The sequence below is a fragment of the Neofelis nebulosa genome, chromosome 14, assembly GCF_028018385.1.
Source record: "Neofelis nebulosa isolate mNeoNeb1 chromosome 14, mNeoNeb1.pri, whole genome shotgun sequence".
In the NCBI taxonomy this organism is placed as follows: domain Eukaryota; kingdom Metazoa; phylum Chordata; class Mammalia; order Carnivora; family Felidae; genus Neofelis; species Neofelis nebulosa.
The window spans coordinates 59,805,740-59,827,728 of record NC_080795.1 but is presented as its reverse complement, the minus strand read 5'-3'; the positions used below and the strand labels follow the sequence as shown (position 1 = coordinate 59,827,728).

The 21,989-nt window shown below is 36.4% G+C and overlaps 1 protein-coding gene and 1 long non-coding RNA gene across 7 annotated transcripts in view; one reads left to right on the top strand and one right to left on the bottom strand.

The window, feature by feature from the left end:
* Positions 1–21,989, top strand: part of TRPS1 (transcriptional repressor GATA binding 1) — a 259,341-nt gene that overhangs the window by 177,536 nt on the left and 59,816 nt on the right. The window lies entirely within an intron of this gene.
* The window catches only part of LOC131494463 (uncharacterized), a 30,699-nt gene continuing 9,076 nt past the window's right edge, over positions 367–21,989 (bottom strand). Inside the window, exon 3 of the long non-coding RNA XR_009253416.1 lies at positions 367–471. This is a non-coding gene — a long non-coding RNA (uncharacterized LOC131494463). The remainder of the gene's footprint in view (positions 472–21,989) is intronic.

The following is a 21,989-nucleotide window of genomic DNA, read 5'->3' as shown; positions in this document are numbered from 1 at the left end:
GTGGTTAACTTGTCTTCTCCATATTTATCATTATATGATGATTCTAATGACCTCAGTGCCACTGAGTTCTCATCAATTGGGGAGCGTGACATCATCAGGCCTTCCATGACTCCTTTCCATTTGAGACTGTCTTATTCAGGCTAAGTTAAAGCACAAAAGCTAGCCAATAGTACTTCAAAATGAAATTAATAGTGTAATGTGGCTCTAGGCTGTACATACTCTCTTTCCAATGGAAAATCTTAGAATCTGAATCACATGTAAATAAATGCAAATAACTCACTTATTTGGAGGTAAAATTTGGCAATTCAGCTTTCTGTGACTTTCTAAAAAAAGAAAGACAAAAGGCTCCATCCAAGAGGTAAGTGAGGAATAGTTGCACACGAAGGGGATCGGAGCTGTCTGGGGCGAAGTCTAATTCTGACACAGAACACACTGAGATGTCTGCTTCGCTCACCTCCCAGGTAGTGTTATCTGGAGGGGAGAAGAGGATTGCGACCATAAACTGACATCCTGAATAAAATATTGAATTTTTTTTTCTGAAAAGCCAGAATTCAGAATATCTGTTCCAGTATATTATTGTTGCTTTTTATACTTACGCTTCGAGAATGGTAGAATTTAATTATTGTAAGTACAAAAGATGTCATCAATTTTATATCCAAAGAGTTGTTAGTCCATCCTGGATTTAATCTGAATAGAAGATCCATTGCTTTCCAGTCTACAAAATAATAAACCAAACCCCTAAATTCTGGAAAAACATGTTGATGGTCCTTGATACTAAATTAAAGGACAGATTCTTAAGAAGATAACCACAGTTTCTGGGGCAACTGGGTGGCTCAGTCAGTTGAGCATCCAACTCTTGTTTTGGGCTTGCATCATAATCCCAGGGTCGTGGGATCGAGTCCCATGCTGGGCTCCATCCTGGGCGTAGAGCCTGCTTAAGATTCTCTCTCCCTCTGCTGGTTCCCTGCTTTTGCATGCGTTCTCTCTCTCTCTCTCTCTCTCTCTCTCTCTCTCTCTCTCTCTCTCAAATAATAACAATAATAACAATAATAATGATAATATAACCACAGTTTCAATTTCAAGCTATTAATTCCGTGGTCTGGGACAATGGAATTACTTGGGCAAATCAACCTGTGACTGTTGGCAACAGTAATAAGAGACAAATACCAGAACTAACAGCAGAAAGATAGTCATTTGACTCCAAAAGGACATAAGATAAAAGGCTAAAATAAACTGATTATTATACTAAATTTACAGCTTCTGGTGGAAATATGTATTTATACCCTACAATTCCACATTGTCAGATGTTCCTCATTAGCTCTGTTAGGAAAAAGAATTATTTTTGCATGCATAAACTTGTCCATTAGATGCATGTCCAGGTATATAGCTGGGGTTTTTTTATGGATTTTAATGTGCAGATTGTAATTGAAAATATTTTGAATAAATATAATGGCATAATGAGCTATACTCTGTCCTCTTAAAATAAAAATATTTTAAATTATCCTCACCTTAAGGAAAAATGGATGCAAAAAGTTATTTTACAGACTTACTACTTATTATAACATCTGGATTTTATGAGGATTGAGACATTTAAGAATCCCCTGCAAATTCGGTCTTGCCTCAGTAAAATCTCCTTATCTTGGTAAGATAAAAAGGTTGTTTGACAGAACCTCTGTGGGTACCTTGCCTTGATACCTATATAAAAATAAAAAGATAAAACAAAATGGAATAAAATACAGAGATAGCCATCAGCCAAATTCCGCAGATGTTATTTCATTCTTGTTTTCATCTACACTTATATTTAGGTAAAAGAGGAAATTGGAAGACCAGTAACTTTTCTTCTGTAGCAGAGGATGGAAGGACACAAAATAGCACAATTTATTTTGATGTATGGTATAGGAAATGGTTTATTTAAAAAAAATAAGTTTAAGATGCATCAAGAAACATATTTGAATATTGCTAGAGATACAAAAGAATGGTAAAATGTTATGCACCTGTTGTTTGAAAATGTTTTTAAAATACAAGTTGAGTATGCTTCTCATACTCAACTCATATGTTGTTTGAAAATGTTTTTAAAATACAAGTTGAGTTGTAACTTTAAATTGTTTTTTATTTATTTATTTATTTATTTATTTATTTATTTATTTATTTAGAGATAGAACAAGCAGAGGAGGGGCAGAGAGAGAATGAATCCCAAGCAGGCTCCATACTGCCAGCACAGAGCCCCATTGAGGAGCCTGACACAGGGCTTGAACTCATAAACCGTGAGATCATGACCTGAGCTGAAACCAAGAGTCAGATGCTTAACCGACTAAGTCACCCAGGTGCCCCAGAAAGTTGTAACTTTAAAGGAGCTCTTTTGAAAAGGAGCAGAATTCATACTAATAGGGATTCTAATAAAGTATATTTCTGGTAACATTTTCTGTCCTCTTCAAAATGTCAGAGGCACATTTTTTCTTCCTGCCTAAAGCCATGCTTTGCCCTTAAATCAGAATATAATGTGTCCTTTGAGCATCATAATTCACGATCTTTTGATACAAATAAATGAAAACAAAATGTATGCCTTTTAATTAATGTTTAAAAACCCAACCCTTTATTAGTAAACCAAGAAATACGTGATTGTTGAACCAAATTCTGTCAGACAATGGTATGCTATAAAACTTTTTAATGAGAAAAGATTAAATGCTGTGGGGAGAATTCTGGATCTTTTCTAAAAAGCAGAGGGGAGGAAAGCTTTAATTTGTTTTCCCTTAAAAGATTGTTGCTCCTTGAGATAGGATTCAACGAGCATTTTAGGTTTGGTTTTGTACGATGGGAATAACTGGGCAATGCAACCATACAAAAATGAAATAGGAAAATATGTTCCCACATGCTGTGATGAAAAATGCTAACATTTTGTTAGTACCCCATATATCTCATCTATTTCTAAATGAAGATGTGTGAACCATGTTAATTCTCTTGAGACTAGGTATGTATCTGAGTTTAGAGAAGAATGAGGGCAGGATATGGACGATCAGAAGGCCAAACCAAATCATATATTTTTTCAGTAGACAGTGGTGTCATTATGATAGGGTGAGAGTGTAAAATCATCAGAGTTACACTTTTAGAGGACAGGACATTGTCACTATAAAAAAGGTTGAAGTCCTTGTGACCTACCAAAAAGTGTATGTAGTATTTTTAATGAGAACATTTGTAAGTATTGAAACATACATACCCTAATCTCTAATAAGCCTCAACGACTTATGAGCTGAGATTATTTTAATTTTGAATTATCCAGTGTCTACTTTGTCATTACATATCTTGTTTTCTGCCTTTGGGTATGAGTTCTCCAAAGTCATCTCAGATGAGAAGGAAAAATTTAGTTCCTGAAAGATTCAAGGGGAACTCTTTAAAAAGGGCCAGTTTACTGGTTTGTTGTCTTACTTCTACTAAAACTGGGCATAACTGATTGATCACCACAACCCTCCTGCACGCATCCATAAAGACAATAAAATGTATATTTTTTTAAGTTGAGAAAATCATGCTCTGTAATCTTCTGTAAGAATGGCCGTCAGTAAATTTCTTTAGCTCCGTGTTTTGTCCTTAGTCCTGCAAGTAGGAAAGAGACTAGCTATTGGCCATACTTTTGAGTTTTAGACAGGGCTTCCTGTTCTCTGTTCACACTTCCCTTTGCTCACACTTCCCTTCTGTGTTTCTATTCAGATGCAGTTCTTTCATTTGTTTCCATTTAAATATTGAATCATGGCAGCTATTACAACTTTTATTATTTTTATGAGAAAAAAAAAATGGTGACGATTGATAATCACTTAGCCAGTCACAGCCAACCTTAGGGAATCCTATCCTATCCTATCCAATCCAATCCCTATTCCTTAGGGAATCCTATCATAGACTATGATCTGATTATGTCAGATTGTAGTGAGCCACTGCTTAGTGTGTTCAAAGTGCTAAACAGTGTCCTTTGTTGCTGATGTTACCAGGAACTGAAAATAGCCATTAGGAATAGTCTCCTTTACTGTGTATGTCATTTTCACCACTTATATTTTGAGCAGATTTATGATGGTGAACCAGATTTTCTCAGTGTATGAGTAATTAGGATGTTATAGACACTGAGAACAGTAGTATAGGTTTTCATGAATACTGAAACTGAGACCTGCACTTGGAAATTTCAGTTTACATAAGCTGGTTTGTTCTTTATTAGATTTATCCTAAGAAATCTCCAGGCTCTTTTATAGCATCAGTCATTCATATCAAATCCATGGTGTGCTTGGGTTCTAAAGATTTCTTTCTGTGGTAGGGCAATAGTTCTCTGCCTTTTTAGTCCATCCTCTGTTTTGATAAATATGAACACTCTCACCTGCTCCATCCATGTTGAGAACCACTCTTCCTGATGTTTAATAACTATCAGAAAACACACGCAACTTAGTATAAATTTTTAAAAAGATCCATATTTCTTGACTTTGGATTTAACATTAACATCTCCCAATCTGCTACCTTTGTTTAATTATGAATGAGAGACATTCATCCATTCAGAAATATTTCCTGGCACCCTGACTGCTGCCTGTGCCCCAAGTATTGCATCTGGCCCTGGGGATGCAGCAGTAAAAAGGGGTCTGAGCCTGTGGACCAGGTAATTTATGGTCTATCTTGGAAATTAAAAAAAATTAGACACATAATTACAATAAAGTGCAGTAGGGGTTATGATAGGGAAAAGGTATGTTGCAGCCATTATGTTTCCCACATTGTTATTATATGTCTAATAGTTTCTTTAAAATATTTGTTGAGAGAATGATGAATGAAATCACTATTATCTCTGAGTTGTACAGAAGGTATATAAAAAACTAAAATGATTTGTGTAGTAATTTGTAATTTCCAAAGTATAATCTGGCTCATATTTTATATTTCTCTCATAGAAAACCTTCCTAGATGTGAATTGAGGATAATAAATAATGAGAACTAAAAAGTTAGTAAGTGTATCTTACTTATATATGCATATTTTCTTAAGCAGATATGCCTGAGTGAATCACTGAAATTAATTCCAATTTTATTTAGTGTGCTAATGACATAATGTTGTTTCCTTTACAGTGTATCCTTCCCAATGATTGAGAAAGTGGTCAGGATAGTAGTCAGTCATTAGTGAATTCTAAAAAAAGAGCAAATAATAAAACCAGTAGCTTGTGCTTGCATAGTGACTGGTATCTCCCTTCTAAGCGCCACGCATATATTAGCTCATTTATTCTACAGCCCTATGAGGCAGTTACTAATATTATGCCCATTTTGCCAGTGAGGAAACAGGCACAGGGACGTTTGTATCTGGTTTATTTTAAGATTCCCTATTTCTTTCATTGATGCTACCTCTTCTCCAGTCTCTCTTGCAAAACATTCAGAATTGTACTGTTGTACTTGGCTCTTCTCTTTTTCCTTCTCAGACATCTCTCATCAGCTGTATCTGTCTTGCTTACTCAACAATGCTAGGCTTTGACATAAGTAATACAAACTTTGTGCTTCCTGGAATTACTTTATTTGTGAGCTTGTTCACTTTCTGCTTCCCCCCAAGGGGGAAGCTCCTTAAAGCATGGCGTTTGCCTCAGTCTCTGTCTCTGGCTCCTGCAGTTGTGCCCAGCCCATAGGCAGTACCCAGGGAACGCGTGTCACATGAATGAATGGTGAGGATTTCATTACCCTCTAAGGTAGATGTAAACAAATAGCTGAGTGATGAGGAGGACAGTTTTATCCAGTGTTCTTTCAACTATCTCCTGGCTAATTCCTTCTTTTTCATCTCCACTGCTCATCTTGTGCGTCTTTCCTTCTCTCTTGATTTATTGCCTGTAGTCTACTGCGTGGTCTTCCGGTTCTTTGTTCGCTCTTTTTCATCCAGGTTTTGCATGATAATGTTTCCAAATCATTGTGTCCCGGCTCAAAAAGTCTGACTCCTGCTTTAACTTGGGTTGTCACTAAGCTAGTTCCTATGACTGTGCCTCCTACCCTCAACTCCATGGTAAATTCTGGCAGGGATTGTGGCAGAATTTGCCATCATTCCCCCACAGAGTGGCTCTATAGAGATAGGTTGACAATATATAGTAAATACGTTTCTATATATAGTATGGTTAAGGAAGCATGAGGTACATTAAAAATAAAGGAACGTGTTAGTTTCCTACGGCTGTGTAACTAATTATAAATTTAGCAGCCTAAGATACCACAAGTTTATTCCCTTAGATTTTCTGTAGTTCAGGAGACTGGGCACAGTATGGCTGGATACTCTGCTTAGGGCTTCACTGGGCTGAAATTGGGGTGTCAGCCAAGGCTGTGATTTTCACCTGGGCTCAGAGTCCTCTTCTGAGCTCCCTGGTTGTTGACAGAATTCATTTCCTTTCAGATGTAGGACTGAGGTCCCCATTTTCTAGCGGTTGGCCAGGGACCGCTCTCAGCTCCTATTGGGCAGTTTCTGGCCTTGTGGCCCCATGGATGTTTGCTCTTTCCAGGCCTGTCTTCCTCTTCTGAGACCAGCCAGAGGAAACTGTGTTGATAGGACTCAATGTGATTAGGTCAGACCTCTGTAGATAATCTTCCTATCATGAGGTCAATTGATTTGGCATTTTGCTTACATCTGCAAAACCCTTGCACAGCACCACAAAGATCAGTATACTGAATGACTGGAAAAATTACATGTACACCAAGGGCCAGGAATTTCAATGGGTCGTCTTAGGATCCTGCCTACTCCAAGAAGTTACAGATTCCATAGTCTCAAAAGGAAACGTGGTTCTAGAGGTGATGTCCCCAGACAACTTGTTTTTTATTGGTGATGTTTTTTATTCAGCTAACATTTCTGGAAGTGTTCCTGGAATGTATCATGCACTACTCTAGGTTTACACGCTCTATCAGTGAGATAAAATTGGTGAACTAATATAGTATTTTCCCTCAAATGCCACAGTTTGAAGAAGGCATTGTAGAAGGTGTTAGTTTTAGGAGAAGTAATAAATTTTTAAAGCTATTTTAGTTGAAGCTGAGTAGTTGAAATAGTCTCAAGATGAGTACTTTTATGTTACACAGTAAGTAACAAACTCCAAACATGGAAGCCACACTTCCCTGAAGGGAAGTGGGACAGGGATTTAGTAAAATTGGCTTCTAGTTCCTATTTGCTTCCTTCAGGGCAATATTTGACATGTCTTTAATGTCTCTGTGCTACAGATATATCTTATATTATCGGGACAGTGTATTTGACTGGCTTCTCTCAGGCTAGTGTCACAAGACTAAAATTTGTATGAAATGTGGGCCAATCTAGCTGTCATTGAATCTTTAAATATTCAATTTTAGATATTTCAAATGAATACGGGGTAGTCCTATTAGGATTCTGTGTTCACATATATTTTCTCTACCTGAGCCTTATTTTAGGCCTAACCTAATGAAAATATATGGCATTATAAGTAGTGTTAAAGATGGGGAAATGCTTAGGTTTTCTAGTTGGGAGATAGTCGGCCTTGTTTTGAGATACACTGATGTTGGTTTATTTTCATGAAAAAAGATGCTTTCACTAATTCTAAAATACCCGATTTATGATGACCCCATCCCATTCTTTTTTTTTTTTCCAGAGTTATAGTATTACAGTGATTAAAGGGAGGAAATCATGTATTTTACAAAGCAGCTATGACTCAAACACACTTTCCCATGAACGAGTGTTTGAAACCGGGAAAATTCTCAGTTGTTTCCTATTACGAGCAAATCCAGTTCATGTCTGTTAGATGGCTTTCAAACCTGTCTCTCATTTTAGAGACTGCTGTAAGCTGATTATAGTATAGTTTCTTTGCTGTGTTAAGTTATATGTATGAAATTTGCAACCTGTGCCTTTAGATGGCTTAAAATTTTAGAAAGAGGTTAAGGAGTGCCTTTTCACCAGTGCCTACAGTGTGTATCTGCAAAGGTTTGGGAATCAGACCTGAATTTAAATATTCAGTCTGCCACTTACTGTGTGAGCTTATGCAAGTTACTTAACCTCTCTGAGCTTAAATGTTATCTGTAAAAAACAGATTATTATTTCTTTATCGTGGACTGCACAGAATTAAATAAAAAGCATAAGGACCTCACATGATGTCTAGGACATTGTGCTAGTCTAACTGTACCAATACTTACTGTTTCCTACTTCCTGCCTTTTATAGTCATGATCACATGTCTATTTTGATAGTGTTCTTCTCATTTACTAACAGAAAGTCACTGTATTTATTCTGTGGTAGGATCTGTGTCAGGTACATAAGGATGAGTAAGACATAGTCCCTGCCCACAAAGAGGGTGAGACCAGCTTACGTAAAAGAACAATGTATATGCATTCAAAATGCAAGGCAGTTAAATAATGTTCATATGAAAATGCCAAATTGCAGCTGCATATTACAAAAGATAGGGAGTTATATAACAAATTATATTGATCTCATGGAAATAATTACATTAATCTTTCTGGATTTTCCCATGGCTTTCCACTCATTTTGGTTGCAGCTAAGGTGGCATTCTTTTATCTAAAATGCCTGCAGGATATGCATTCTGGCTATTGAAGTTATATTCTTATTTCCTTTGCTGCTGGAATCATGTTGATGGTCAACTGAAACTGTTTTCATACTCTTTCTAGATTTGATCTTTGATGAAAGGAGCCCAGATGAATTCAAAGGCGTTACCTTGCCTTAGGGACTTCCTTCTACTATTAAATTGATGTATCCCAACTTTGTTGGGGTTTAAGGAATACTAAAAGGCCCATGTTTATTCAGTTTTGACTTGAAAGTTGGGAGGGGGTGTGTTCTCCTAGTAATGTGAGTTTGCCAGAGAAGATGGAGCCCTTGCTCGTGATTGTAATGCATAGCTCTTGCTTGAAATGTTTTAAATATTCTCAGCAATTGAAGGTAAACTGCTTTGTAAAATGCAAAAATTAATTCATTATTTATTACTGGAAGATCTTGCAAAGTCCTAATTGACCTGTATGCATGTTCAATTATGATTCAGTAGAATCAGTTTTTATATGCAGGCTAGGCTGTATCTTCTACATAATCAAAATGTGGTGAGCTAGTACTATATATGTCTGAACATACATATATTTACCCTCAGTCGAAATCATTTGTTTTTTGTCTCAGTTGAGTGGTTAGTTTTGATGGAAAGCTGTTATTCAAACAGCAAAGCAAATGTCCTGATTTGGGAAATGGCCCAGTGAAATATATCAGTTTGGGATTCTGACTGACCCCTGATTTATACTCAATCTTGACCTTAAGTATTCTTTTCTTCCTCTGTACTTCCTTAGTATTACATGAGACATATGAAAGAACTATTCTATCCTGCCCTATATTCTCTTCATTTGTGTCATTATTCTTTCATCCTAATTGTACTGAGATTTCCCAGGGAGTGTCTTTCTCTCAAGAACCATCCCAGTGCCTCTTACAGCACCTTATCTGGGGTAGAATTTTCTTAATCAAAGCTTAAGTCAAAAGTTTGATATTTGAGCTATCCTGAAACATTTCAGAAAAACTCAGAGTAGGGGAAATAAAGATCACTTTCTCAGGAGTTGTACTTATCCAGATTTCCAGCGTGTTCCTGAAAGTGGTTCTAAACATAGTCAGTCTCTGTTCTGCAAATAGTTACCCTCTGTATTTGTGACAAGCAGGCAGGAGCTTCCTTAAACAATAAACATAGTTGCTCAGATTTTGAAATGAATAGGGTTCTCATAATAGTTTGTATGCCCTAGTTTTTGGATGATCTGGTCCATTTAGATGAGGCTCTCTAGTGTTTGAATTATGAAACAGTATCACTTCACTTCCAGCATATTCTAAAGCTTTGTGATTTTTGAGGGACAAATAAGTAATGTGATTACTCAGTATTGGAGCTGTGGTGGGCCCATGGTGAGGTTGGTTAAGATCAAAAGATTGTTTGGGGTAAAATGAGGGATTGGTAAGTACGTTATGAGCTCCATTTGCTGGCATCACAAAGTTTTGAGACAAAATGAAATTTAAACTCCATATGTTGGATGAATCGCCTTGGCTAGGTCATGCACTTTGCTTCTGAGTTTCATTAATTCTAAGTGGCAGCCAGCCTTCTAAAGAGCTATTTATAAACTTGAACTTTCTGACCTAAAAATGAGCAAACTCGTCAAATATGTATACACCTTATTTACCAGTCACCTTTTTCTGAATCTGTTCCATCCCTTGTTACTCGGGAAAAGGGGATTGGTAATTGAAAAACTATCAACAGTGTATTTACAGGAAAGAAAAAGCAAATATCAACACTTTGCAGATGATAAATCTAACCTAATACTTTTCTTTGTAAAAGTGAAAAAGAGCATAGCATTTAATATTTAATTGTAATCTAAAATATTTTTAAATATTTGGTAGTTAGCTTTTTTCCTAACCAATGTTAATGATTTCAACAACTTATTTTAATGGCTGCCATGCATATAAATGTTGTGTTCATATTGAATCAAATCATTAGCATGGAAAAATAACACAAAGGCAGGTCCTGTTAACTAATTATGCTAGATTGGCACTTCAGAAGAGGTTCATCACATGCAAGTATAATCATTAATAGGAAGGAATCTTTTCAGGAGGCTTTCTATTTTAAAACTTGTTAACGAAAGGGATTTAATAAATGGATATGCGTGTAAAAATTGTTTCCCATTATATATTTGTCCTTTACATGCATTCAACTTACAGTGAAAAGTTACACATTAAGATAGATTGTTTCTTAATTTGATGTAGTATTCCTACATCAGAGCATTAGGTAAAGGGGAAAAAAATAAACAAAAGGAAGAAAATAAAATCAATCTCTCGCCAGATAAAAACTCCACACACCTAAAGAAGGCATCAGGGTTTCCCATTCCTTTAATATTTATCCTTCCTATTGATATAAGCCAGTATCAGAGCATAATCTACAAACTGACCTTTTCCCCTATAAATTCTATAAAAGATATAGATGCCCTGATAGCCATTTTAATGTTGAGCTCTTGTGTGTAAACTTCTTGATGATAATAGCAACTGCTTACTGAGTGCTTCCTTTATTCTAGGCACTCTGCTAAGCGTTTCATATAGTATTTCATTTCATCTTTCTCTTAAAAGCTATAGATTAGCCAAAGCAGCTCAGAAAGGAAAAGTAGGTTTCCTGAGATCACATGCTACTAAATGTAGAATTAGGATTTGTGCTCATGATGGTCTACTTCCAAGGTCATCTTTAGTCTGAATAAAAGAAAATTCCTGAACATCTTTAAACTGCATCATATACATAAAGCATATTGAAGCAAATGTTTTGTAATCCGAATTAGGGAAATATGAATAAAACTGTTCCCTTGTGAACCCTGCCTTCTTCCACCTCTCTTAGATGATTCTAAGAGCATTTGCTTCGTTGGGGAGTGAAAAACCATCACTCTCTCCGGACTGTAAAGTTATCTAGTCTTTTCTGCACACAGCACTACTCTAAAGGCTTTCTGATGCTGTGGTAAAATGTTTGGCGGGGGGGGGGGGGGGGGGGGGCGATTTTCTAAGAAATACATGTCATGCTTTCATTGCTTATTTTCCGGGTCCAGTTTATTAAAACCAAAATCTGTGACAAGTTCACTGAGTGTTAATATAGAAGCTTTTCTTTGGCACCCATTTATTCCACTGACATAAATGGGTGCCAAAGAAAATCTTATATATATATATATATATATGTCATATTGTCAGTATTAGCTATCGTTGATTTGTGATGTCATTAAGTATAGAGAAATGCATATAAAGGGGATATATTTAGGTAGAAGATTTTACAAAAGATCAAATTCTTTAAGGAAGTTGACAAAAGGTTTGGTGGGGTTCTTTTACATTACTCATCTCCTTATTTAGGATTCAATTATAAACATTTCCTAAGTCAGCTCAGGCTGGATACCATCCCCTTTACAGAGCCTTTCCAATGCAAAGGAATCTTTAACTCAATATTTTCCCACCTTACAGGAGTGCTGATGCATAGGGGCACTTGCACCCCGGTTTATAACAGCACTTTCAACAATAGCCAAATTATGGAAAGAGCTTAAATGTCCATCAACTGACAGATGGATAAAGAGATGGTTTATATACACAATGGAATACTACTTGGCAATGAGAAGGAATGAAATCTGGCCATTTGTGGCAATGTGGATGGAATTGGAGGGTATTATGCTAAGTGAAATAAGTCATACAGAGAAAAACGGATACCATATGTTTTCACTCTTACGTGGATCCTGAGAAACTTAACAGAAGACCATGGGAGAGGCGAAGGGGAGAGAAAAGTTACAGAGAGGGAGGGAGGCAAACCATAAGAGACTCTTAAATACTAAGAACAAACTGAGGGTTGAATGGGGGGTGGGGGAGAGGGGAAAGTGGGTGATGGGCATTGAGGAGGGCACCTGTTGGGATGAGCACTGGGTGTTGTATGGAAACCAATTTGATAACAAATTATATTTAATATAAAAAATATTTTCACACCTGAATTAGAGTTCTGTCTGTCCTGTTGAGCCCCTTGCACTAGACTGCAAGTTACACAAGGGCAAGATCAATGTTTAATTTTCCTGTTGTCTTGGGTAAGTGTTCAATTAGAAGTTGTTGAACTGATGAGGATTTATTATTTGAAATAATAAATCTATTAACTATATCAAGAGTCATACTTAAGTTTTTAGAATTGCCTCTCTAGGCAACTTGAGAAGATAAACCCAAATCAGGAAACTGTACCTTACTTATTTTATCCCCCTAAACACCAGTGCCTTGTAGTGCCTTATACACTATGTAGTACATGTTCAAAAATTGTTTCTTAGCAGTTAGCTGAATGACATTTTTTTAAGTTTATTTATTTTGAGAGGAAGAGAGAGAGAGAGAGAGAGAGAGAGAGAATGAGTGGGGGAGGGACAGAGAGAGAGAAAATCCCAACCAGGCTTCATACTATCAACACAGAACCTGATGCAGGGCTCAGGCTCATGGACTGTGAGCATCCCTGAATGACATTTTTCAAGTAGAATTTTGTAACACATCCACTGTGTTTATGTGGAATATCTAACTGTTCCACCTCCAAAGATATGTAAAGTAAACAGTACAAAAGGGAATGCAATATTCCTAGTCTAATGTAATATCTTCAATCTTTATGATTCAATTTACAATGTGTTTTAAACATTTTTCCTCAAAAATGGATACATGGCACTAAAACTGAGTCAAATTCAAGAAAATAAGAAATACGGATGACCAATAAATAAGCGTATTGAGTTTTAACCTTGTTATTAATAAAAGGAATATATACTTGAATAAAAATGGAATTCTGTTTTTTCTACCACATTGCATGAGTATGGGCTAGAGAGCACTTTGATGATATAAATTGGTATATCTTCCTGGATGTCAATTGGATAATACATAGTAGAATTTTAAATCAGCATACATTGCTAGAAATATAGCAAGAATTCTAGTAATTCGTCAAAAGAGATAACGTGTGGATGCTCATCACATATTGTTCACCTTAGAGAAAGGAGAGGAGACAAGAGGAAAGACAAAAAGGAGGGGTGGAGGAAGATTAGAAGCATTGGAAACATGGGATAGCATCGACTTGGCTAAATCCACTGTGGATAACTATGCAAATAACACATGAAGAGGACAATGTAGATTGCTTTATATTTATTGACATGATACGACATTAAGTGAGTAAAAAAAGTAGATTGAAGAAACAATCTCAGTAGTATGATTTTACTGCCTGCTGAGTATTTGCTCTATGACATAAAGACAAAGGATACAGAGATAGAAAAGAGAGGCCATGTTCTAGTGGAACTTTACTACTATGGAACTCTGAGCCTTGGGAGTGGAGGGTGGTTATTTTAAACTCAAAAGATTTGACCTGGTTCTAAAACTTGGGGTCTGAGCTAGTGAAGCATCAGTGTGTCTACAACACTGAACCTATTGGAGGTTAGAAATTCCCGTCTGTGGTGGAACTCGGTCTTCTGTTAGAGTTTCTAATCAACTGTGAAGAAGTAGTTGAGAGAAGCTTATGGGACACCTGGGTGGCTCAGTCAGTTGCACGTCCAGTTATTGGCTTAGGTCATGATTTCGTGGTTCATGAATTTGAGCCCCTCATCTCGCTCTGTCCTGTCAGTGTGGAACATGCTTTGGATCCTCTGCCTCTCTCTCTCTCTCTCTCTCTCTCTCTCTCTCTCTCTCTCTCTCTTTCTCTCACTCCGCACCTTCCCCACTCACTTTCTCTCAAAAAAAAAAAAAAAAACATTGGGGCACCTGGGTGGCTCAATCAGTTAGGCATCTGACTTCAGCTCAGGTCATGATCTCACAGTTTAGGAGTTCAAGCCCTGCATTGGGCTCTGTGCTGACAGCTCAGAGCCTGGAGCCTGCTTTGGATTCTGCCTCTCTCTCTCTCTCTCTCTCTCTCTCTCTCTCAATCTCTCTCTCTCTCTCCCACTCACACTCTGTCTCTCTCTCTCTCAAAAATAAATATGTACACACACACACACACACACACACACACACACACACACACACACACTGGGGAGCCTCTGCAAGATATAAAGGAACCCTACTCCCCCCAGAGCACTAATGATGCATGGTTATTTGAATATTACCATAGACTATCGGTAGCTGCTGGAACATCTCTATTTTATGCTCAGAGATTACATTCCTTAGTTCTTATTTTTTAATATATTATAACTGGATTAATCTTCCAAGTTTTATGTTTTCCCCCTAATTTTTGAAAATCTTTCCCCCAGTACCATTTCTGGAAATGGTAAATAACATCTTGATATTTCTGTGTCACGACTCTCTCATAATCCACTCAAGTGTTTTTTTACTTTTTTAACCTATGATAGGCTATGGAAACTGTACTCAGCACAACTTATTACTGCTTCTGTAACAGGGACTATGGAATTTAAAGTTACTTAATGATAGGATTTTTCTTTATATGGCTATAATTGTATTTTTGAAAAATGTGAGCATGTGAAAGAATTATTTTATTTACAGTATTAGCTACAGTCAAAAGTAAGCATGTAAGTTTGATAAATGGTTTTTGAACTTTATTTTGAGGACCTTTTCAGAAGCAGAGGATAATGTTTTTCATTCCTTGTTAAGACTTTGGATGGGAATCAGGGGCATCTTTGTTTTAGCTGCAGCTCCCAATATTTTTATGAATCTCTCTTTTGCTTGATCATGTTGGTCCTTTTGAAGCTCAAACATTTATGAAAATTCATAGTTTTGTGCAAATATTGAGGACCTAGAATTGCAAAGTATATATAAACCAAGAACTACTGTTTGCTGGTTAGGCAGAAACTAAATTTCTGCCTAGCTCTTCCTAGCATTTTTAATTAGAATTACTTGTTTGTTACAATATGATTCTCTTCAAAAATAGATGCTCTGAGGCAAAAGTGGAACCACAGGCTATACATTGAATAGAAGGTTGATTAGTTGGACAAACTTCAGTGGTGGGAGCGGCCACGCTTCTGAGGGAAAGAATTCCTTCTCTGAAATGTCATTGTGGTAATTACTAGTGCCAATTTGAGTTCAATATTGTCAACACTTGTTTTGTAGTTGCTTATGAATCAGGTTCACAGTTTATGCATATTTCCTGTGCTTAAGCAAATAAAAATATTTTTTCTGCATATTTTCTGAACATCCATCCCTTGTGGTAAGGCATATTTTATAATTAAAGATGTGCAAGTTTGTGTCATTTTCTTTTTTTTTTCTTTTTTTCAAACTATGTTTCAAGTTCATTATGCTATAAAATAGAGCATATCATTGATAGTAAATGTGGGGAAAGTGGGATATGTAGAATTCCTTCCAGATAGGAGATAGGGGGCTATTTTTTAATAGTAATTAACAGTATGAAGTATTACATGGAATAATTTCAGAGTGCTTTATTTATTAGGTACACTCCTGGTAATAGATGAGAATTATTGAGCTAGCACTGCTGAAGTGTACAACTGTGACTGAATGTAAACTGGAAATAGCAGAATCGTGGAAAAATGGTTGGGTTTTTCAAAAAAAATTACATATTCACTATATTACCATTACCATGGCATTATTTAAGACCAAAGTGCTTTCTTTTCCAATTTCCTGGACCCTATTATGCTTTTGTTGCAGTACATTAAAAGTGCTTATGCACGTATGGTAGTTTCCAAGAATTTCAAGTTGGTACCAACTAATTGTAAAAGCAAAGTGATCTAAGTTTCACAAGGAAGGAAGATGTGAAGGTGTGTGTGTGTGTGTGTACATGCATGTGTGTGTGTGTGTTTTCTTTATAATGAACAGAAACCAAAAACATTCTAAAAGACTTGCTATTATCCCTAGAAGTTACTCAAATTATGCTGACTTTATAACCAGTACATGACTAAACTTGTGTTTTATGGCAAGAAAAGTTCATAAAATAATGCTTTTGTTATGGCGCTCTTTTAAATACCATTTATGCATTTTTTTATGAACCTGATTTTTCACTTAATCCTCTGCTTTATGCACTTAGAGTTTAAGAAGTTGTGCAGTAAAACGTTATTGTCTTTAGCTTTCCATATTTAATTCAGGAAGAAAGCAAGTTCATTCTACACTTAATTTTAATTTCCTTTTGAATCTGGAAAGCCATTATTATTATTGTTTTCTTAGTGCCCAGAGCCTACACCATTATGGTCTACAACATTTACAAGGTACGGGCAGACAGAATTCCTATCTCTAGCCTTTTAAATAAATGACTAGATCCACATGCATGGCTTTAAAAACACTCTGCTCCCTCATATTTTTTTTTTTACTTCTTTAAATTTTCCTTTCTTGAAATTTAAAATTTGCCTTGATTCTCCATATATAAATTGCAGAAATAATTTTATTGCTCATAATATGTTGATAAGTGAAATCTGGGTGCTGATTAGTTTAGCACGCCATTGCACACTGTATTATTTCTGCTCACTAGTGGACCTCCTAAAATAAAGATACTTTTCACTACTCGAAGAGGCAGTAAAAAACTGTTCTCTCTTCTCACTGATGATGGAACAAGAGAAAGATTTAAATTGCAGTGTGAGAGAGAGAAGTGCACAAGCCAGTTTTATTATAGTCTCTATCATTAGAAAAAGCTTTTGCAAAGTGCTGTGAATTTCCTTCCTCTAGAAATTCTTCTCTTCATCCTTTCCTTCCATCCATCCGTCCCAGAGTATGTTTTCATGGCTCAGTGGATTTATTTATGGTCCTAAACAAAGTCAAGAAACAGACCTGAGGTCCTTTCTATCATTATAATTGTATAGTGATGGAAATAAATCAGACTCTAAGAATTTTTTCCTTTCATACATTTTGTGAATTCTGAGAAGTTTCAGTAATTTAAAATTTTTCAACTTATTCTCCTTCCTCTTTCTTTCTTTTCTTTCTTTCCTTCCTTCCTTCTTTCCTCTCTCCCTCCCTCGCTTATTTCCTCCTCCTTTCCTTTTCTTCTCTTCTCTTGTCTTCTCTTCTCCTCTCTTCTCTTCTCTTCTCTTTTCTTTCTGGCTACATTTATTTTCCTAAGGCTGCCGGAATTTTTTTTGTTTTTTTAGTAACATCTTGTAATATTAAACTCATAACAATCCATCATGAATAATTTTCAGTAAATTCTACAGAAAATTTTATTATTTACAGGATGCCACATGACCAAATCATGAAAATAATTAAAAGTCATTTACTTAGAAACTAACAGTGAAATGACTCTCAGTTCTCTGTATTATACACAAATATATGAAAGGGAGTTTCCCCTGCATACTGTGGTTACAAAATTTATAGAACAGAATATTTCTTCTAAACCTAGTGTCTTCCTTTATTGTTTGGATTTGCCACTCATAACTTGAATGATCTTGAAATTCCCATAGCAGAAAGTTTTGCTCCCTAGTCTCTCCCAGAAAGACTTATTTCTAGTGCTGAAAATTGAAATAACTCCTTAGGGCATGAAGTTAGAACACGCAGCTTATTCCAGACCGCTCTTCTAAATATTAATGTAACTTACATGAATCACACGTAACATATACTGCCCCTTTGTGCAGGGAAATGCCACGCTTTTTATAGTTGTTGCTGTACAGCTAAGATAATAGGAACCAAAGTCGTAAAACAGTAATTAATATACTTCAGAAGTGAGCTGTTTTATTGGGTAGATGCTAATTAAGGATGATAGATGGTAGTGATTGAAAAAAGCATAAACCATTTGGTCAACAAAAGTGAAAGGTCAGGTATCATTTTGAATGCTTTAATTAAAGATGCTTTGCTTTTTCTTCACCTCTCCTCTAAATATCTGAAGAAGCACGAAGGAAAGATCCACAGTATCTAAAAGGGAGATTGTGTATAGTGCATGCCCTAGAGCTCTGAGGATTAGAAAGATATGTATTGAAACATTGCGCTGACCTGACTTCCAGTGATCTTGCCTCGTGCTCTGCAAACAAATACACTAATGCATTCTGGGCATAGCACAAATCAGCCAAGTCTTTGTGGGATATTCGTGTTCATCCTAAAAGCAGAGCATTAGGTTATGGAGACAACTGCTGCCCACATTTAAAGCAAAGATTCTCTGCCCAGAAATAAACTCTGAAAAGTTAGAAACTGGCTGAAGATCAACTTCATCTAATGGAATCCTTAATATCTGTGAAATCATCTAAGATACAAAATTAAAGGAACTTCCCCAGAATGCAGAGTAATAAAACCTAATGCATTTTCTCATCTTCGGCACAGAGAATATGAGCCATAGATATATGTTAGTTATTAACTTTAATTTGGTAGCCACCTATTACCCATTTGGTTGTATTTGTTTACATTTTGTATAATGTATATATTGCTATCATAATTAATAAAAAGAGCTTCCATTTCAGTGGCTAATGTTAAAATATTTTAGATAAAACTACATTAGCCAGACAAAGCACTTATTTTTTTAGAAACTAAACAAATGTCTGATTATAATAACACACCAATATATATAACATTCACAGACAAGGCTATAATTAAACAACCATCTTTTATGGAATTGTATATCAACATGTGTAATTATATTCTTAATATGTAAAAGCATGCATCATAACGTTTAAATAAATGCCATACAAGAATAAGTAAACAATTCCTTGTTTTCAGATTTGGGTAGCGATCAAATCTTGCATACAATTATTTTAATTGTTGCATGGTATTATTTCTCATTAAACATCTCAGTCAAATATTGGAAAGGACATTGTAGCACATGTAATTTAAGATTGGTGACCCATAAAACGTTTCACTCTGCCAGTAGAAACCCTAATAATGCTACTAGAAAAAGAAAAAGGAGGATACATAAATGAGAAGTCCTTAAAAAGTTCTTGAAGTTTATATTTCTTGTGCCTAGGGAAACAAAGAGTAAAGAGATACCATCCTTTAAAATCCTGGCCTTGTCTCCCAATCATAGAGATAGTCAAGCTATCAGTGACCAAAGCCTTTACAAGGCTGGACGTGGAAATATTCAGTCTGGTTTCAGTAATAGTATTTTATGAAATTAATTGAGAAATGTATTTTGTCCAGAAGCTTTCAAAGGAACTGAACTAGGTCTATAGCCAGTGGGTAGCATTGATGTGGTGTAGCGGTTGATTTTTTTTTTTTTTTAACCGATTGATATTCTTTGGAAGAGAAGTGATAATATGATTGTGGCCATATTCACTGGGGCATTATGGGCAAAGGCATAGCTAGGAAAAAGTTTTTCCTCAAATAGCCAATTTACTGAAGACAACACCAGGCACTGTCTTCTTAGCACTGGTTAATGATGTTCTAGTTAATTTGTAACTTGCACAATATCTGTTCTTGCTGTTGCTGCCAAGCATATTGCAGATCAAGGAGCCTGTTATGCAACTGTGAATAAGAATCTTAGGCCACTTCACACTGTTTCATCTTGTCAAATGGGAGTTTTGTTTGGTTCAGCATGTGCGCACGCGTGTGTGTATGTTAAGTAAAATCTGATGACTTTGAAGCAAACAAGTAATGGACTATGTATATCCCTTTGTTACATCTGTATACATGCCCTCTCCATGGGCTAGCAAGGTAGCAGCTCTGTTCCACTGTTCACTTTTGTGCTGTTTAGATGTAAGAAACTTTTCAAAGTCCCTTCTATTTAGCCTTGGCAAGGGTGTTTTATTGTTCATTGGAGAGTGTCTCTAATCTGAAAATTCTCCCTAACTCAGACACAGTAACCACATAGTTAATAAGTGTCTCGTGAAAGTCTGAAAACACTGCCTACTTTTTCCACCCTGTCCTTCTAATCAACTTTAACACGACCTCCACCACTTCGTTCTGGGAGTCAGCATTCATGTAGAATGTACTAGTCGTTCATAGGCGCAAAGGAAATTGTTTTTATTCCTAAAGCATTTCTCCCTCCTAAAATCCTGGGTTAGATTAAGCAAATATCCCATTTGTGTAAATAAACGTTTAATTAAGCAGAGTTGGTAACAACGTCAGAAACAATAAAATGGATGATTTGTCAGAAATAAACTGCAGGACATCTGATCCTTTGAAGATAATTGAAAGTTGACTATTTTAAAACATGAATTGAAAAATATATATGCGGATCTTGATGAGTTACAGTTACATGAATAATTGTGGCATTCGTATTTTGGAAATTAAAACTCAGAAATAAAAATAGTGCTCTGATTTGTCACTTCTCATCAACAAAGGGTGTGATCGCAGGTAGTGGCGGCATCTTTTGTGGGGAATTTCTGTGGGCAAGAAAGCTCTAGAAAGTGTCCGCCATGGAGGCAGATGGTCAGTAATTCTCATCTTGTAAGGCGGGGCTGTGCTTGGCTCCCATCTCCGTTGCACCCAGTGTTACAGAGATTTTCCTTCATTCGGAGGAATAAGTTCAGCTCTGATCAGCCTGGGGAAAAGTGATTACACTTCTTTCTTAGGTAGCAGACAAGATTTAGGTGTGCTGGAAGCTTGGGCTTATTCACCTAGTGAGGTGAGAGTAATGATAAGAAATTTTGTGTTTCAGGCCGCTTTCCTATCCTGTTGGACATCGGTCTTATTTCCCTCCCTGAGTGACTTTAGAGCCTGCCAGCTACCACATTCCCGTCTCTCCCCTTTCCTATCTGTTACACCCTTTAGTGTCACTAACTCTGTCTTGAGTCTCTGATACACATAGATCAATTCAGATCATAAAAAAGTTCCGAGTAAATGGGCTTTATTTGTGTAACAAAAGGTACATTAGGAATATTGATGGGATTTATTGATTTATTTATTTTTTGGCGGGATTCGTTTGTTTATTTTTAGAAAAAGCCACCAAACTCCTTTCTTTCAAGAGGTTTCTCTGGTAGAGCCTCTGTACTGCTGATCTCCTAGCAAGGCAGTGTTTTTCTGGAGCAGTTTTCTGTCACAGAGCAGGTTTAATAAATGTTGTGCTCACCACTGTATCCTCCCTCCATGTGCCTGAGCTGCTCTCCTCCCCACCCCTCCCCAACAGGCACGCAAAAAAGACCCCACCTCGCTATATGAGGGAAGCAAGTAACACTGACAGTGATTTGATTTTTGTGTTTCTTTTTGTAACTTCTCCAGATTTTAAATAAATCAGTTCTGGTCATTTCTTTTATGTAAATGATTTGGGGAGGGGAAATAAGAACCTGTTAGAGGGCTGTCATTCAAAATTTCTTTAAGAAAATTCAAACCTGGCTTCAAATACGGGTCTACAGTAAGATCTTACCATTACGATATAAGATTACAATGAGAAAATTATTTTTGTTCAATTCTGAGGGGAGGTCTATGAAAGTAGTGCATAATTTCAGAGCAGTTCTCTAGAGATGAATTTTTTTATGGTAAAATGAAGCAATGTAACATAATGCAAATCATACTACCATTACCAAAAGGAAATTAAAGTTGGAAGAATCTGTCAAAATATTGTGAAAGTTGAGGAATCAAACTTTATTACTTTATTTTTAGAATTTGCAAGATGTTCCACTGCAGAAATGCCTCTGGGCATTTGCAAAATAGAAGGGAAGGGAAGAGAGCAGTCACTGCTAAACCTGCAGGTTAATTCAGCCCTCAGCCACC